The sequence below is a fragment of the Ptiloglossa arizonensis genome, chromosome 3 (assembly GCF_051014685.1).
Source record: "Ptiloglossa arizonensis isolate GNS036 chromosome 3, iyPtiAriz1_principal, whole genome shotgun sequence".
NCBI lineage: Eukaryota > Metazoa > Arthropoda > Insecta > Hymenoptera > Colletidae > Ptiloglossa > Ptiloglossa arizonensis.
Window position 1 is genome coordinate 7964814 of NC_135050.1, and position 19799 is coordinate 7984612.

Here is a 19799-nt window from a genome sequence, read left to right on the forward strand (position 1 = left end):
CTTAACAATTTTAAAGACAACGTTTATCGTATTTCGAAATCAGAGACTAATCCTTAACAGTGTCTATAAAATAACGATTATTAACCTGCAGCACATAGTTGTGTCGTACAGAATACTCTCGAAACTTTGGCATTAATAAAAAGTCCAATGAAATTTAACGAACTGAACAATTTTATGGACAATGTTTCTATATTGAACTTCAAGATCAGTGTTCATGAATACCTAAAAGGAACAATGATCAATTCACAATACCACATAGTGCCTAACGAAAGAACCTCAAAAATTGGAACTTTAAATTTCGAAGGTTCAACAGATACTAAAAAACACTTAACAGTTCAGTGACATTTATCACATTGAGAAATCCAATTCTGTTGTTTAATAACAATTAATACAGTTCTGAAAACATCGACTTACAACTTGAAAGACCATCATGCCACAATCAACAGAGGAAAATGTTTCAACCATATTCTCCACGAAACGTGGAATTGTTTTCTGACCACATTTATTCGAGTCTCTGAAAATTATTAAAATAAAGGGAGGGGGCATTGCACAGGTATGCATATATGTATGTACTCAGAGAGGCGGGAAGGTGCAGAGGGTTGCGTGGGGGTTTATGGAATGTGGGGTGAAACTAGATCAATACGGGCGAAAGCGTAGCACGGTCGCGAACTCGCGACACACAAACTAGGAAAAAGAGCAAACTCGAACAGACGAACAGTCAGACAAACGTAGGACACTGGAGAACACTGACAGATGGATCACTGGTGCCCCGAAATATTTTGGAGGGAAAAATATTTTTTTTTTTCAAGTAGAATCATACTGTTATGATTGACCTATTACTAACACCAGTTTCGTTAATATAATAATTTTCTAATAAATATTACAGTGTTCTTATTGATCGTTAAATTTAGTTGAGTTACCGTTAATATCACTTTTGTTGTAATAATTACTTTTTAATAAATACTACAGTACTGTATGTTATTAACATCAGTTTCGTTAATATAGTAATTTTCTAATAAATATTACAGTGTTCTTATTGATCGTTAAATTTAGTTGAGTTACCGTTAATATCACTTTTGTTGTAATAATTACTTTTTAATAAATACTACAGTACTGTATGTTATTAACATCAGTTTCGTTAATGTAGTAATTTTCTAATAAATATTACAGTGTTCTTATTGATCGTTAAATTTAGTTGAGTTACCGTTAATATCACTTTTGTTGTAATAATTACTTTTTAATAAATACTACAGTACTGTATGTTATTAACATCAGTTTCGTTAATGTAGTAATTTTCTAATAAATATTACAGTGTTCTTATTGATCGTTAAATTTAGTTGAGTTACCGTTAATATCACTTTTGTTGTAATAATTACTTTTTAATAAATACTACAGTTTTCCTATTGATCGTTAGATTTAATTGACCTACCGATACTAACACTTTTGTTAAAGTAATTACTTTTTAAGAAAGGCATTGCTATTAATGTTGAGAATTAATTGACCTATTGTAATTTCACTACTTTTCTAATATTTTTGCTTTACAGCGAATGTTAAGCTTTAATTCCTCTGTCATAATATTGTATTTATTTTGTATTATTATACATTTTTCCGTCTAATATTTTCACTTTACTGATTCAGAACTATGTCTGTTCCCACTTAATGTATCGTACAACTAGATAATATAATACTTATATTTTTAATTGTGTCCTATTGTTAGTAGGAAACTGTGCAATTATGAAATTTTAACTCGCGTATTTAACGTTTATACTTTGTGAATAAGATTTTGCCAGAAAAGGGCAAAACGAATTGAAACGTGTGAAAGATGTTTTAATAATAGATAACCAGACATAAGCGAGTGTGTATATCTTGGACTGCTATAAGCACTGTGAAATGTAAACTGTCCATGACTTCTCAGCTGGTAGTGAATAACGTTGAACGAAGTTATTATATGAATCACAGCTCGGAAAATGTTCGTGAATTTTTCACCGAATCAATTTCAGTCACGGAAGGTATAATGTTAAGAAACTTTCACCTAGGCTAAATCTAAAGGACAGTGTGGTATTTACGATAAAAAGATATTCAAACATTCGCAATAACATCGTGATATATTAATCCACCATTGGTTGATTTGAAAACGTACAGAATTGAAATATATTTAGTTAAACAATAACGATACAATGACGATTGTCTTCGAGAAATGAATCGAAATTGGAGTCAAATTACATATTTATAAACTTTTATCATCATTGCGTACAGTCATCTATCATATTTGTATTGTATGTATTTGTGGAACTATACCACGTTCGTGTGGAGACCTCTATCATATTTGAGTGCAGACTTTCACCATATTTATGACTTTCAGAATTCATATTTATTTACAGACTTCTATCGTACTTGTATCAATTTATTCATGTGTTTATAAAATATTCATATCCAGACCTTCATGGTATTTGTATACAGAGATGTTTTTTATCTATGTCATATTTTTATACAAATTTCATTACGTTTATACCTAGATTACATTTAGATATAGACTCATATCTGTACATAACCATTTATTGTACTTTTAGCATATTTGTATATGTATATCTATCATATTCGTGTAATATATATTTGTAGAAGTAGGTCTAACAAGTCCCTGCCATATTTGTACACAGTACACCTGAGAGATCAGACTTCCATCATTCTTCTTTGTAAATACTCGTATAGTTACCTATTATACTTTTATCATATATGTACGAGCCTCTTAAAACAAAGGTAACGCAATGATAAAACATTGGAAAATTGAGTTACCTATAAATTACTTGTTCTTTGTCCGAATATAAGATTTTATCACTCTTAAATTATATCACTCACGTCCTCACGATCGTGTATGCAACATTCGTACTAACTCAAGTTCTCATTTCTATTTGTGAGATTACCATTACTTTCGGATCGTTTGAAAATTTATCGTAAAAAAATATTTCTTCTAATTTCCAAAATAAAATAATACTCTTTTACTAAATTCATTTCCACCAAATTTCCTGTCTTTCTTTTTTGTGTAGCTATTTGAAGTCCCATTCACGTTCCACGAACGGTTAATAAACAATCGAATAAAACAGCAGAACGACTGCAATGGACGTGATGCGGAAAACAGAACGCTTACGAGAGACAATGGGTAAATGCGAAAGGAAGTGGAGCATAAATCGGTCTGGTAAACATTTTTATCGCCGTTTATGTACCTTTCTGGATCTTTCAGGGACTCTAGAAACCAGTGGATCTACTACAGCTGTTCACCAAGCTAATATAGGCGCAAAGGTCAGTTACTCGATTAATCATGCACTTTCCTCGGAACTTTATAAACATCATCCGGCAGTGTCTATAGGATAGTGCGAGGTGTATAAATATTTATCGATTCGGATCAGCTGATCGCATAACACATTGCTGCCGCCTGAAATCATTTTTCTTCCGGGGATTTTAGTGTCGTTTCTCAATTTTCTATACTTTTCTTACACCTTAGTAGCAATAGAGTATTATTTATCATACTCATTATTCATAATAGAAGCAGTATATATACTTTTCCTGTAAAGGAATATTTGTTCAAATTTTACGTAACAAGTGAACGACAGAAGCGATACAAAATTTATAAACAAATAAAATCAAACGTGGAATTAGACTCGAAACTATCCTTGGTGACACAAATTATATTTTGGAATATTTCTGGTATAATTATACAATAGAAGATCTTTGTTTACTGTACGATTGAGTATTAGATGTAGAATCGTGTTTGAAACTCTTAATGACAAAAAGGAATGTTAAATTTCATTATTTTTATAATTCATGGATAGTACATACTAATGAAAATTGTTTGCAAATATCTCATTGCTTGATACATTCTCTGCTCGAAATATCACGAGAGATAAAGAATATAGAAAAATATTTTCAACAGCAAATGGAAACATGAAATGTTTACAAATATTAGAATTCTTGATGCAACATCTTTGCACTGTACGAAACGTCATACTTTTGGATATTCCAATTTTTCGATGCTATACCTATATAAGTAATAATTCCTTGGAAGAAAGGCAACAAAGTTTCAGTCATATCACTTTCAACAATTATTCTAAAAATATCTCGTGTAACGTGTGTCCCCCACGCAGAAATGAAATAAGTGAGTCATAAAACGTCCTTCGATGACCAAGGTCTTCAACTATACCTCGATTACCTCACATGTACAGAAATTCGCCTTGTAATTCCGTCAATTTTATAGATTATTTACTCGATGGTAACAACACACGATTTTCCATGATTCTTCCTCTAGACCATATGCATTATCGGAAAATGAAGTTTAAAGCAAATTTAAAAATTCCTTTGAAAAAAATGAGAATGTAATAATAATGAACAGAATAAACAATAGGGAATATTATTAATAAACTAACATGGTTTTGCGAATGAAAATGAGCCCGAACACGAGCTCATTCGTACTAATTTTAATTATATGTTATTTGAATCATTTTGCTGAAAATCTTTCAACTGTTGCAAGTAGAATGAAAAATCAGTCTTGAAAATAATTGCAATTCGTGTTAGTTCAGAAGTTACAATTGACCTTCGTAAGGGCCACGATTAAGAAAATATTAAATTACCTGATGCTGTCCACATTTTATTTATTCATGGTATCGTATTCCCCTTACCTCAGGACTAATATATTTCTCCTTAAAATACATCTAATTAAAAATGCATTCGAATAAGGTAATGTTTGGATTAATTTTCATCGGGAAACCCTCACCAATCTATGACCAATACACTCGTGAAGGTACAATTGTAAATATAAAATTTGTTATTATCGTTACGAAATAAATGATAACTTTGTCCGCATAATTTTTCATTCTGGCTGAGATCATTATCCATCCGAGTTGATGGATTGCTTTAATTGAAATGGAAAGGACTGTCGCTCGAGAGCGAGAATTACTGCATATTTTCTTCAAATAAATTTTATGTTATATTCGATTGAAATTTCGCTCTACCGTGGGCAGAAATCTGATACCCTCGTTTATCGATTACGTTCGTCGAACGCTCATACGCGTTCACTGCACAGCACCGTTCAATTGCTTATAAGCACTGAAAGAGTTAAGGTGCACGATCAAGCTAAAGCGAGTTGATGTAATTTAACAGGACTGAATAAAAGAAACGGTAAGTCGAAGTAAAGAAACCTATCGATGCAACACTCTGTTTTATCGGAACTTGGGCAAATAAAAATGGTCGAATCGCAAATCATATTCTCCGACAGCGATATCCATCGAATAAGAGAATGAACGTTAGCCGACCGTGTAATCGATTTGATTATTTCAGCAATCGGTATCACGTGTGCGTTAAATAAAGTATCCTCATCAATCGCTGTTCCGACAAATCGTACATTATTTGGACACGTAATAATCAGATTACATTTGTATTGTAAAAAGATCAATTTGTATATATTTTAGTCATCATAATATTGTTAACGTACACATTACCGTACACGGATACATTCTGTTATTAAAACATCCTGGAAATTTTATTTTGATCGTAGTTAACCTTAATAATTTACTCTCTTTGTATTCCGTGGAAAAGAAAGAGTTCTTGTCAAACAAAAATTAGCACAGAATCATAATTATCCTTATTATTGAGGATCATAATTATTTATAATTTAATTACAATTTTTTATACTTTTTAGTTCACCAGTTATTTATAAAAAAGTATATACGTTTCTCCTTACTAGAATTTAATTTATGTATTCTTTTAGTTTAGTCTTAGTAATCGGTCGATTATTGCTACATATCTATACCAAAGAAAACTAAATTAGCAAAGTTGAGAATTTTTATTAGAAATAATCGCGACGACTCCAATATGCCTACAAATTATTATTTTTATTTAAAGAGTTTCAGTACCTGAAAAAGCTTTTCATTACGTAAACAACGTTCCATAACTTGTACGAGTGTGTATTGTTTAATATTCTTTATTTTTCAGATATTTTATATTCTCCTTTGTCGGTACTTCGAATGATAGGGTACGATGCAGCGTGTTTCTGGCAACGTTTCGTGATTCGGTGAATCGTTTTACGATCTACATGCGTGATCGTTAGCGTGCCCATTTTCCCTTCAGCATTTCCTGACGTTCTCAATGCTGCATACACACAAAGCGACAAATAAAGCGCAGTTGTATACACACATACAAAGGGAGAAGGAGAAACTTTGGGAACGGGATGACAGAGCTAGATGAAATAATACGCTTTGAACCAAATTTTCTTCTCGATAGAAAATGTATAACAATTGCTCGAATGATTTTCTAAATTTTCCGTAAAAATATTTTCGAAAAGGAGAAAGAGAATTCTGATCAAATCTTTTCGTACCAGGCTTCGTTTTTCTAAAGAATTAACTTTAGAAATTCGTAACATGGAAACTCAACGCATCTGACCGTTATTCGTTATTTCTACTTGTATCGGTGTTTGTAAACATCGATGATAATATACCTGTTCTCCGTTGATCGCGCTAACTACTCTTGGAATCGTTCAAACAGATAATAGCGTACCACGATCGATATTTACAAACATCGACGTTAGCAAAAATGCTAAAAAAAAGTTGACACGTTATCAATGTTGTACTCGATCCCGTGAATTTCTTGAAAACAAAGCATCGCGTAAAAAAATATTACGATACACATTTTATTCACACGGTAGCAAATTCTTCAGGACGCCTCGAACGTATAGAAGGAAATAAATGGTTTTCAAAATTACTTTCGTTCCAATTTTATTATTTTTATTCGTTCAATTTTAATCGCTCGATCGAACAATTTCAAATATATTGGATTATCTAAAAAGTTATTTTGTTTTCCAAAACGGAGAATATACAATTTAGTAAAATGTCTATACACTCTAAAAGAAAAAAAAACCCTTTTTCATTTTCACCAAAAGAAAAAAAAAAACGAAATGACTTTCCGAACAACCCAATACATAACGATCGACCATCGATTCTCGATTTCCACCCTTAAAATCGAGTTGAAAATCGTAACCTCTTCGTATATACCGAAGAATGAATTTTACCCCGTATTCAAGTTCAAGTTTCTCGCTCTAAACGATCGAACGTTTACCAAATCTTCGGCTCCTCGGATAAAACAAATCCCAAATATTCCTTCTAACCGACTAGCTTCGAAGAACGCGATATCTCCTCTCACCCAGCTCTGGCGCGACAGTGCAAGCGTAATCAAGCGACAGAAACGAGGCAAACGAAACATCGAGTTGCTTTATTAAACGACCAACTGTACAACGACATGTTCGCCGGTGAACCACAAAAGCACTTCACAACGGAAGCCAACAGCGGTAGTAGCAGCAGCAGCAGCGACTGCACGAACAACAGTGTTCTCTCTCAAACAACATACAACAAGCTGCTTTCGGCGTACATCAGGGGGTTATTCTCTTGATGATTCGTTGGCTGGGACGTGACCGATCTCCGCGGCCTCCACAATGCCAGCCTCGTCAATCCGTACTTCGTCATGCTTTCCAGGATGTCTCGTGCTCACCACGCTTAAATGCCACGTGGTAGTGAGTATCCCGGCGATCACCTGCTGCTCGACACCGTCCACGTCATTGCACGTGATCCCGTTCAAGGATGTTCAACCCCCGGATGATCTAACCGCAACGGTTCACCTCTTCAGCGCGTGACCTATTATCTGACGCGTTCTATCGATGCACTTCCGCAGGATGTCGCGGAACGACATGTTGAGTAACACGCGGCCCACGTGTTCGTAAAATAACGGATCGATTCGAACTGGACGACGATACAGAGCGTTTGGTCCGCAACACGTGATCTTCGTTTAGCTACGAATCCTCTCGAGTCGAACAACGACCAATCGAGTTGAGAATTGAATCAACGATGAATGTCACATTACGGATGATTCTTATCCAAAGACGATCACGTGTACCCTGTGTACACTAGAAAGTATCCAAGCGAGTTTCCACTCGTTCGAAGACCGACCCAGACACCGCCGAATCCTCAAATCTGAACTCGAACAATTCGAGTCACTCTGTGGACGATTCTCGTCGAACGATTAAAATCTACCACGCGTGCTTCTAACACCAGGAAGTGGCCCTGGAGATCTCCTCTGGTCAACTTCGACACGGTCGTGTCCTCGTATCTGAACGATTTCTTTGCGATCCTGTTACAGATCACGTGCTCGACGAATAGTTAGAAAGGACGTAGCAAAAATATCTCTTCTCTGTCTTCGTCGAAGGATCTCTACGGTTTATTCGCTAGTTAAGCTCTGACGATGTAAATAGCACAGCCAATTGGTAATTATTTATAGAGACTCGTCCAAGTTGATCGTTACTCCGCAAAGGAGACTTCTCCTCCATCCAGCTCGACGATGAACGTGTCCACCACTGTTTCGTCCTACGTTCCAACCGTTTCACCGTCCAGTCGCGAGTGACAGAGCTTGCTTTTTATCGCGGCTACTTTATTCCGAGCACACGGCGAAGCTTTGATATGTGCGTCTCGCCTCCTCGCCCGCGCACCCACCGCGCGCCCTAATGGTTCGCGACGTCGGCCAAGGTACAGGCGTCTCGGTAGTCAAGGCACTGGACATGCGCGTTGACGATGGTCACTCGAGGAACCCTCGCCTAACCGAGATTCAACGAAGACGATTTTTGCGAACACCTCGAGACCGAGTCGTGAACGTAGTTGCTACAGGACGAATTCGATCGTCGAATCGAAAACGTCGTTTCTCGCGACACCAGGTACACTTGGACGAGTTAAGTAAACTTGGTGGTCGTTCAAGGCTTGTTCAGAGATTGACCCGCGATATCGATCCTCGAATCGGCTGAACGACGCTAGACTATGCTAAATACAAAACCCTGCTCGTAGAAAACTGAACACCGGGTAAGCTCTGGGTGTATCACCAAGCGTTTCGTCGTCCGATCGATTTGAGCTTCTCGGAGGACAGTTGGACAATTCGGCTGGGCTGAGAGATCGATCAGATTCTGGGGACGTATCGATTGATATCTCAAAGACGGATAATTGAACGGACAGTGAAACAGAATAGTCTTGGGTATTCTTCGGTGTCGTCATCGATCCGTATCGGGATCCACGAGATTCGAGAACACTGACGTCATGGACGAAACGCAAATTCTGATCCGCGCGGAGAGCGAGCACGCTTCGATGTTAGCTCCGAGGAAAGTGTATCCTCCGCGATCGCCATTGTTTCGCGGCAGAAGAGTCGACGCACTCGGTGATTAAATACCGGGCCGATTTTCCGCTGAAACGTGATCACAGTTCGATATTGGTTTCTCGAGGACAATCGTGAAGAATCTTCACCAAAGCGTTACGATCCGTGCGAACGAAAAACATTGTTCTCCTAGACGAATGTTACGTCTCGGTAATGAACGTCACGATCGACGAAAAGAAAAGAAGAGAAGAAATGTCATAGAACCCTGGAGGTTGAAACTCGAGTAAATCGGAACACTGGTGTTTTCAATCATTGAATCCTAAACGACACGAAAGGTAGATCCGAGGATTCGTCCTCGTAGAGAAGAGAAACCGATGTGAACTCTGTGACGTAAGAATCGAGCAGAAACTAAAAGTCATCGTGTTACAAAGTACCGAATCCTCTATACAGGAGAACACCGGTGCACCGGCTGGTACGTGGATACCAGTCCCTGAGAAGAAACCTCTAGCCTCCCAGTAGCTAGCCAACTACTCTCGTGGATCCGTAGGGCAAGTGTCGAGAGGGTCGGTCCACAGACGTCATAGACGCGTCGTCTACGCGAGACACCAGCTACGGTCTCGGTTCGTTTCTCTTGCCGAGTTTCCCGCGGGCCGTATCGATCCCGTCTCCGGTGGCAGTGTCGCGTTCGGGCCGGAAACCGGAACGGGGAAAGCCCCGTGACGCGTGAACGTTGGAAAGTTCGCCGCGGCGCGCGATCCCCGTGATCGATGACCAGTCCGTCTCGCGAGTCGGAAGCGCTCGTGTATCGGTGACTTGCGTGTCGGTTCGCGGCACACACGTGACTCGAAGGTCATCCTCCGTGGGATCGATCGTTCGGGGAATGCTCGGAGAGGTCGCGCGTATTCTCCCGGAAACCGCAGGTCTGCCCGTACCGACGATCGGTCGCTCTACCCGCGATCGATCCACCAGGTCTCGTGGATTCCAGCGAGCATCGTCTCGAGGATTCCACGAACTCTCGAGAATTCTCTGGAAGCGACGTAATCTCTAGGATTGGACCCGGTGTAGACGGAACCGCGACGATGGAGGTCTCGTTTCACCGTTCGTACTGCGGTGTCTCGTCCAGGTGATTTCGTTCAAACCACTGCCGTTGCCCATCACCGCCGGTGTCACCCGTTCCGGGTAGGTTCGATCGAGTCCCAGCGGCCATGGAGGCTCGCGCACGTTGCACACAGGGGGTATACGGTGATCAGCCGGCGGCGCTGATCGCTCGTCTCGCGTCTAATTGACCACTGCCTCCTCAGCACTTCGAGTCACCATTTCCCTGTCACCAATTACCCGATCCTACGACCGCTCCTCACGGCCGATATATACGTGTACACGCGGGCCGAAAACTCGTTACTCTCGGCGATGACTGCCTCCGCGACATCGAGCGGTCGCGCGACTGCGCACACTCGATCCCCGTTCGACCCTCGATTTTATTCGCGTGCCCTTCTTTCCTCGTACGCTTCCTTTTAGGCGGTTTCGAACCGAACACCACCTCGGTGGACAGAGGGGAATACGACCGGGAACGATCATCGATGACGAAAGCTCGAGGTCCTTCGTCAAGATTTCACTCGACTTACGTTCCAGGAGTTGCTAGGCGACAATGGTTTTTCGGTTTGGTCGTTCGTGGGCTTGCGTGCTCCGACGGTGTTTCGTTGGCTTGGATTGATGAATGTAGGATGCGTCCTGGGTTAGCGAGTCTTTTATGCGACGTTTAGCTTTAATTGCATTCGTTAAACTGTATTTTAAACGCGAACGATTACGATTGAAGTTCACGATCGTTGAACGGTATTTTTCAGCGAATCTGGTAACAACGATCCGTCAAATTATCGGGTGCTCGGAAAGTCATTTTCCAAAATGGAGAATGTATAATTTAATTAAATGTTTATACGCTGTGAAAAGATTGTGTTTCATTTGCACAGAAAAAAAAACGAAATGACTTTTCGAACAAACTAATATTAATGGGTAAAGAGTGATCGAAATAATTGAGATTGAGAACTGAAAGTGGAAATGGAAAATTGGTCTGGCAAAAGTTTTGGAGTATAAATATAAAGAAAAAGTCTTCCTAGTTTTAATCGAATCATGGTTGAGACACGGGTAACTAATTTTATTTATAAATATCGATACGGTAAACTATATCTGGATTAACCGTCAAATCTAAGTCTATGAAATTAAGATCACAATTTTAGATCTGAAAGACAAAATTAGTAAATATTACCCGTCAATCTTTACGTCACGACCTATCGTATATAGTGTACTGTATATACGTTTAATTTCTATCTACATACGATGGGTTATAATGTACTGGTCGACAGATAATATTTATTCGCTTTATCGGTACAATTTTATTTCTATGCTACGAAGATCTCAATGATAGATCCGGAAAACCAAATAAATATTCTCTGTCAACCTTTATGTCATGGCCTATCATGCAGGCTCCTTGTACATCTGGTTCCCATATATGTATGATATATCATGGCATACACGTTGGCAGATAATATTTATTTGTAATTTTCTCTAGATCTAATACTGAGGTCTTCTTATCGTAGAATTAGAATGCATTGACAAAATGATTATACCTTTTCTATCGATGTTACATCATAAATTACTATACAGTATCGGTACTAGGTATCATTAGTATCGGTACTAGGTATATTCTTGGTTAGTACTATCATAATCTTATGTTATAAAACTGTTCGTTTCAAATCTAGAGAATAAATAAATGAATACTTGTTGTCAACTTGCATGTTATAAACTGTCATACATATAAACCAGTTGCATACAGACTACGAATGATAGAACAAGGTGTACATATGTTGACAGAAGATATTTATTCACTTTGTCACTTATCTCGTCACTTTGTAGCAGAAAATTAGAATTACATCGACAGAATGAATAAATATTTCTCGTTAATCTATACGTCGTGACATTCTTGACACGTAGTGACCGACAAACACGACAAAACCAGTCACGAAACAGAAAAATCCCCTATTATAATCTTATGTTACGATAACGTATTCAATGTCTCGTTGAAGAAAAATCGAACGCAGTGTATAGCCTCTGTTTAAAAATTTCTATCAATCTGGGAGGAAAGTTTTCCAGCACACCTACGTAATCACGAACATTCGTGAATCCAACTCGTACCTGATCGATGACTATGTTATCGCGTCGACGCTTTCGAAATAAGAAGCATCCCTTACCAGAGACGTGGAGGCGTTTCTCGCGTTCGAGAATGACCATTAAATAAAGAAATATTTGCGGGCAAATACTCTCGTCGATGCCAGTTGCTTGCGTAGACAGAATTTTCTTTGTCCGCCGCCGAGTGCCCCTTCACTCCATTGACTTAAATAACAATGAAGGCGCAAAGACAACAAGAACCATCGACTTTCTTGCTCCAATTATAGGTTCGCGCAGCCGGTACACACTCGTCGCGCGAACCATTCATTCGCGAGACAATAATTCCCCAAGGGCGGCGATTATTTTGCAAGAAAAATGCACAACCGATCCAAGGCGACACGTGGACGCTCGGGTTTTTCACGCGTGTTTCTTATCTGATCTCGCAAGTTCGGGGAAGTAGGTTACATTTTCCGGGAAAAAATTGTGAACATTGATCGAAACGATTATTCTCACGGTAGAACTATCAACGTAGGTATCGATCTACCGTATCGATATTTATAAATAAAATTTGTTACCCGTGTCTCTACTATGATTCGGTTAAAGCTAGGAATATTTTTTCTTTATGTTTATACTCCAGAACTTTTCCTAAAGTAATTTTTTATTTCTACTTTTAGTTCTCAACGTCAATTTTTTCCTATCGTATGTAGATAGAAATTAAACGTTTTATTATAACTGTATATAAACGTATTATATATATATGTGAAAAATATATATATGTAAAATATATATGATAGATCGTGACGCAAAGATTGACGGGTAATATTTACTAATTTTGTCTTTCGGATCTAAAATTGTGATCTTAATTTCGTAGACTTATATTTGACGGTTAATCCAGATATAGTCTACCGTATCGATATTTATAAATAAAATTAGTTACCCGTGTCTCAACCATGATTCGATTAAAACTAGGAATAATTTTTCTTTATGTTTATATTCCAAAACTTTTCCCAGACCAATTTTTCATTTCCACTTTCAGTTCTCAATGTCAATTATTTCGATCACTCTTTACCCATTAATATTGGCTTGTTCGGAAAGTAAAACATCGATAAATAGGTAGTTCGGGTAAAACATCAATAAATATCGTTTGTTCTTCAAATTCTTGCCACGTTCAGTTCCTTTTTGTCCTATTTCCTTTCCCGTCTCGAATCGAAAAATCCAAGTCGTTTCGCTTAATAAATATTCTATTCTTATATTGTGGGTCATCGATAACACACGCGGCACGCAATCGGTTAATCAAACTTTTGAAATCTCATTTTTCCTTCGCGTTGTGTTTCATATAATTGTTATTAATGTTGCCCGGGCAATATTCAAAGTTTCTTTTATTGTTGTCTTTGTCTTTGCAGGTGTCGTGATATTGTTATCGTTAACTTTATCGTCAGTCGTCACCGTGTGATATAATAATACATCGTTTTGGTGTTGTTGTTATTTGTTGATATATTGGCAATATTTATTTATTTATTTTAGTCGTTATTATGTTGTTACGTACAACCTTACTGTTGTTTTTATCGTTACCTTTATTTGCATTCGTCACCGTGTGATATAATAATACATCGTTTTGGTATTGTTATTATTGTTGTATGTAGACAATGTTTATTTATTTTAGTGGTATTATGTTGTTACCTACAACCTTACTGTTGTTTTTATCGTTGATATCGTTATGTTATTATTAGTATTCCAATCACTATTGTTGTCATCGTATTATTATTATCATTATTATTATTATTTATTTATTTATTCAGAATCGCATTAATGGTGAAGGTTATCGACAACTTTGTATAAAATTTCAAACAGATTAGGGGGCAGCAGAGAAATTTCTTTCTATTTTGTTTATACAAGGTGTATCATATAAATTACGCATACATTATTAATTTAATTCCTGAAACCACTATACACAGTTGACACATCGAATAAAGCCTTGATTTTGTTTAATGTTGTTACATAACGACCGTTTATTCGAATTAATGATTTTTTTTCTTTTCATGCTTACAGTGGATTAGAAAAATCGATGCAACTATTCTGTACGTAACTGATGTCTCGATTATGCGGATATTAAGAAAACAACTGTGCAATGGACGTATATCCGCGCGATAGACGCGTTGTGTGCACGGCTACGAAAATGTTGAGTCAGACTTATAAATAAACCGTGTTATCAGATGCTCGCCGGGCTATTTTAAGGTATCGACCAATCAGTGTTAAGGTCAAGCGCGCCTACGATAATTCGAGGACTATCAAAATTTATCTGGTAGACTAAATCCTTGACTTCTTGGTCGCTCGATTGAAACCACGTTAAAAACGGTTACTCGGAACAACGATTCTTATAGCATTTAAAAGTGTCTCGAATACGAAATGGGTTACCGGTGATCAAGAATCGTTATCGAGGCTTAAATGAATGAAATGTTCAGCGATTCAATTCGAAAAACTGTACCAGCATGGAAATTATCGATTAAGAAGAACACAACTTTTGGTAATTGACAATTGAGTAATCTAAGTTTGAAAAAGTGATGAAACTAGAATTCGAACGATCGAACTGGGGCCATTTTTAATTGGTAGCTTCAGGACTGAGTAAATTAAACATTTGGGGAATTGATAATCGGAGAATTTCGGTTTGATAGGTGTAACTTGAGAAAGGGAAGCTGAAATTTAAAAAATTCCAAGCATTTTCGAGATTCGAACGACTTTGGTTAGTTTTAGACTAGATCGTTAGTTCAGACGATCGAACTGGGGCCATTTTTAAGTGGTAGCTTCAGGACTGAGTAAATTAAACATTTGGGGAATTGATAATCGGAGAATTTCGGTTTGATAGGTGTAACTTGAGAAAGGGAAGCTAAAATTTAAAAAATTCCAAGCATTTTCGAGACTCGAATGACTCTGGTTAGTTTTAGACTAGGTCGTTAGTTCAGACGATCGAACTGGGGCCATTTTTAATTGGTAGGTTCAGGACTGAGTAAATTAAACATTTGGGGAATTGATAATCGGAGAATTTCGGTTTGATAGATGTAACTTGAGAAAGGAAAGCTAAAATTTAAAAAATTCCAAGTATTTCCGAGACTCGAATGACTCTGGTTAGTTTTAATTCCCTAGATGTGCAATTTCCATCGTAGATTCTGTTACGTCATCAATTTCGTAACCGACGTTCGTTTCTTTGCATAACGTCCACGCGTCTATATAGGAATTGGATGCAATACCCGAGGTGTCATCGCGATGACACAGAGATGATGTATTGTGATATAAGCGCTCTGATTATTCAACTATATCGCTTTATGAATTTATAACGAAATGTTTGCTCCGCGTTGCGTTACATCATAATTATAATTATACGCGATATTATTTCTAGAATGACGTATGGGACACAGGACTTATTTCGGAAAAGAGAAATTTTCGTTTAAAGTTAACGGTCATTGTTTGAAATCACGATTACAAATGATGAAAAATATCTGAATCTAAAATTTGAATATTATTTTAAAAATAATATTATAAATTGCAGTCTCGATTTTAAATTACACGATTCTCATTTTAAGATCGAAGTGGGCGTACTATTCGATACCACAACTACGAATAAATAATATTATTCTTTTTTGAAGAGTAACAACTATCGTTCCTTCTGGTATCGAAAAATTCCGTTTCTTGGAAAACTGCCCATGAATTGTATCGTGTAATAAACTACAGTTAAACACGTGATCGTGTATTATATTTTACTTATCGCCACTAATACTACCATCAGTTGCGAAATAACGTAAAAAGTGAGCTGGATATATTACTCGTAAAAAAAATTTCATAAAAGATCTACGACGTCGTTAAAATCAACCAGTCGACAGTAAACATCCTGAGAGGCGTTCTGTTAGCTGGTAAAAATGGTTCCGTAAAAAAATTGCCTTTGATCGCATCATGAAAATTTCCGTCCGCCTATTAAAATCCCCCCCAAAAAAAGTTACCTATCAACGTAACCGGTGAGAAAATATCATTAAAGAAGAATTATCGTGTCGGAGTTTCCCTCTCATTGCCAAAGACTCGAACGCGTTACGTTGAGCGGCAAACGAATTTTTCGAGATTCGTACAATTGAAAATTGAAGGGATTCGAAGTTCCGGAGGACACGAATGATCGAAAACTTTGCTTCGAACGCGAAAGTTCGAAAGATACGAGGCGTTGGTGGTCCACTATTCTCGAAAAAATGTCATCCAAGTAGTTACATAACGAGCGTCACATTACCGATTCGCGTTCCACATGGTAAGGAGTCGACGCGAACTGACCCCGTTTGGGTACTTTTACTTTCCATCAATCCACGAGGAATTCCGTGTATCATACCCGAACCGTTTCTGGGCTGGTGAAAAGGTCGACACAGTGAGTGACGAATAAATTTCGCGACTTGAAACGGGAGCAAGAAACCAGTGATAGAATGCGACGAACAAAGAGCCTCAGCCTCGTGGAAATTGGAAACATGCCAGTGGCGCTATCGCACGGTGGGTGGCACAAGTTTCAAGGGGTGAGGGTTGGCCGAGTAAGAGGTGACATCTAGTCGCGGGGAAATATTGACCGTAAAAATGGCGTCAACCGGAATGCACACAAATGGAACCCCATTGAAAAAATTGCCGACGAGTATCGTTAAAAAGTTTCGTTACTCTCTTCGGTGATCAATGTTGAATTTTTATTCAATTTTTTCGATTGCTGATTATACGAAAATTAAATTGCGACGATATTTGAAACATTGACTTGCAGTTGATTCCATTACGAAGGGGCAATTAACACGTGACCCAGAGAGGTTTGAGGATTTTTTTGACAACGAAAATATTTAGACACAGCGTGTCTTAACTTTTCGAAGTAATTAAGATGTTTTCAGTAAAATTGAAAAGAAATGTCACGTACACGTACGTCGATAAAATTGTTTCTTAAAAAGTTATGGAAACAAAATATTCTCACGTTTAACGTGTGACCGAATATCAATAATTTCTAATTATTAAACGATCGATCGACGCTTGTGTAATAAAAGTTTAATTTTTAATTTTTGTGACAAATGGAGTCTCTCTCGTTTCCAATGCTTGAATCGTCGTTAATTATTCTCAATGTTAAAAATATCGACGATCACGAAGAACTTTTCACGTGGTAATAAAAATATTAATGTTCCACCACTGAAAAATGTAAGGGACGACGAAATGGTACCACCTTTCGTTTCGAGAAATCATTTTCTTCTTCGATTCGTGGCAGATTGCCAACTTTGCGAATTTTTTTAGAAACTATTCGAAAAGTTTCTTCCATTTGGAAATTGTTGGAAAAAAGATTGTCCCTGTATCGTGCAACGCGAGTCACTGGTGACCCACGCGTACTTTGCACTAGTTGGTCCCGCTTTATAAGTGAATCGAGTCTCATAATCACGACGAAGTAACTCGGTCCAAGAAAGCACAGAGTAAGTAACTTTCAAAAATAATCTTGTTGGACTTACAAAGAAAATGGCCAGGAAGTTTCGAGCTTCTGTGACGGACGCTTTTCATGTTTCGCGGCATGTCGGTTCTCAATTCCATGGCAACTATATAAAAGGGAAAGAAAAGGTCAGAATTAATTCGTCACGTTCGACGTAAACATACAAACTTCGCGGGTATCGACGTCCAATAAAACGTTTCTTCTCTTTATTTTTTTTCTCAACACCAAGTTTTTCAATAACCTCGTTTGCCCGAGCTTCGATTCTTATGGTTTTTCGATTGCCAAAAACACGTGTTTGCAACAACAACACACTGGAACAAAATCCCTTCTGAGCGAAGATAAAAAATTCATTGTTTGAAAACGGCCCTTTTCTCCCCCGATGGAACGTTTTGTGCAACAAAGCGCTTTCAATGAAAATAAAAAAAATTTCTCTCCTAAAATTCCTCTCTTTTATCGTATGACGAAATTATTTATAGTTTCGTGATCATTATACCGGGGGAAAAAAAAAAAAAAAAGTATACAGTTGAAATCATTTTGTCAACAGCAAAAGGTAAGAATATTTTATAAAAAAAAGAGAGTGACTTTAATGTATTCTCTTTAACTTTCGAGTATTATTTGGTTCGTCTGTTCCACTGTTTGATGCAGTTTGAACCGTTCGATCGAGATTTTACAGCGTACGAAGCAGAAATTTCAGCTTTGTGGCCTATTCTTTGACACATTGCGGTAGAAGTTCTCCTGTTCTGTGTAACGTAACTTTGTGCAACTTGGCGTAACAGAATCTCGAAGAGTGATACATTGTAGACTCGATTTGTTTGAACAAACGACGCTTGTTGCTCGTGGAGTTTCGTAGATGCTGAGTCGATAGTTCGAAGACACTGTGGAAACTAAAGATTTAACGTTCCTGTCAAGTTGTCACACACTTCAACTTCTCGGTGTAAATTTCGAAATTAATATCACTTAATAAATTAATTTACAATGAAAGTCGTTCTGAGATGAAATCTCAAAAGACTACAGAAATAATTATCCAGATGACTAATCAAATACAAAAAAGAAACATCACTTGTGTAATACAATATATTGTAGCTTACAATCGAGAGTACAATTAACAAATTGCATTACAATTATCGAAATTCATCCGCGATAATACGATGTGGGAACATTTTCAAAATTACTTTCACGTAACGTTGCAGATAGATCATAATAAACGAATACGTTTATCATTCTCTTCGAAGAATGAAATACACATTTCAGATTTACGATTCGAGTCTGGTTGGATATTCGGAAAATAACGCAAAATTCTCGAACGAAATATTTCACGAGATTAAAGTTTCTACTTAACCCAGACCTAACCTAGATCACAAAAGTCACAAAACTTGATTTTACGGAACAGACAATATCTAAGAACGCATCAGTTGATCCCTCTGAGTTATCGATTCTGTCAGAGTACACAGTGTTCATTGTGTCCGATTCAAAGGGTGGAAACTTAAAGAAACCCTAAAGAAACTTCATTCAGAGTAAAAGGAATGAAAGCAAAGTGTCTCCAAAGCTTGGTCCCCAATTTTCAAGCATCCGCAGAATAAACTCGCGACACTCAACAATGTACTAGTCAAACCGGGTGAAAATGCAACAAAGGGACCATCGACATCGAAGAAATTTATATGTAACGTCCCCCAAAGTTGAAATACAAAGAAACTTTAAACGGAAACCGAAAGAAATCCGAAAGAGACTTTATTCAAATGAAAGGAACGAAAGCAACGTGTGCCCCGAAACGCTTTGTCCCCGGTTTACGGGTTTCCGCGGAAGAAATTCAGGACAAGTGACAATTTACCAGTTGATCCGGACGAAAACGCATCAACGGGACCGTTTAATTTCGTACAATTAACAACACCTCTTCGAAAGTCGAACTACGAAGGAATAAACGTGTCTCCGTGGAAAATGAAACTTGCATCCCTCGTTGCTCCGGGTCGATCGAACCGAGCGAAAATACGGTAAACGA

General features: G+C 37.6%; 1 long non-coding RNA gene across 1 annotated transcript in view; it reads left to right on the forward strand.

Annotated features, from left to right (window-relative positions):
* LOC143144337 (uncharacterized) overlaps nt 1–19799 on the forward strand; it is a 74923-nt gene that overhangs the window by 35971 nt on the left and 19153 nt on the right. Inside the window, exons 2-3 of the long non-coding RNA XR_012991401.1 lie at nt 3045–3157; nt 3239–3297. This is a non-coding gene — a long non-coding RNA (uncharacterized LOC143144337). The remainder of the gene's footprint in view (nt 1–3044; nt 3158–3238; nt 3298–19799) is intronic.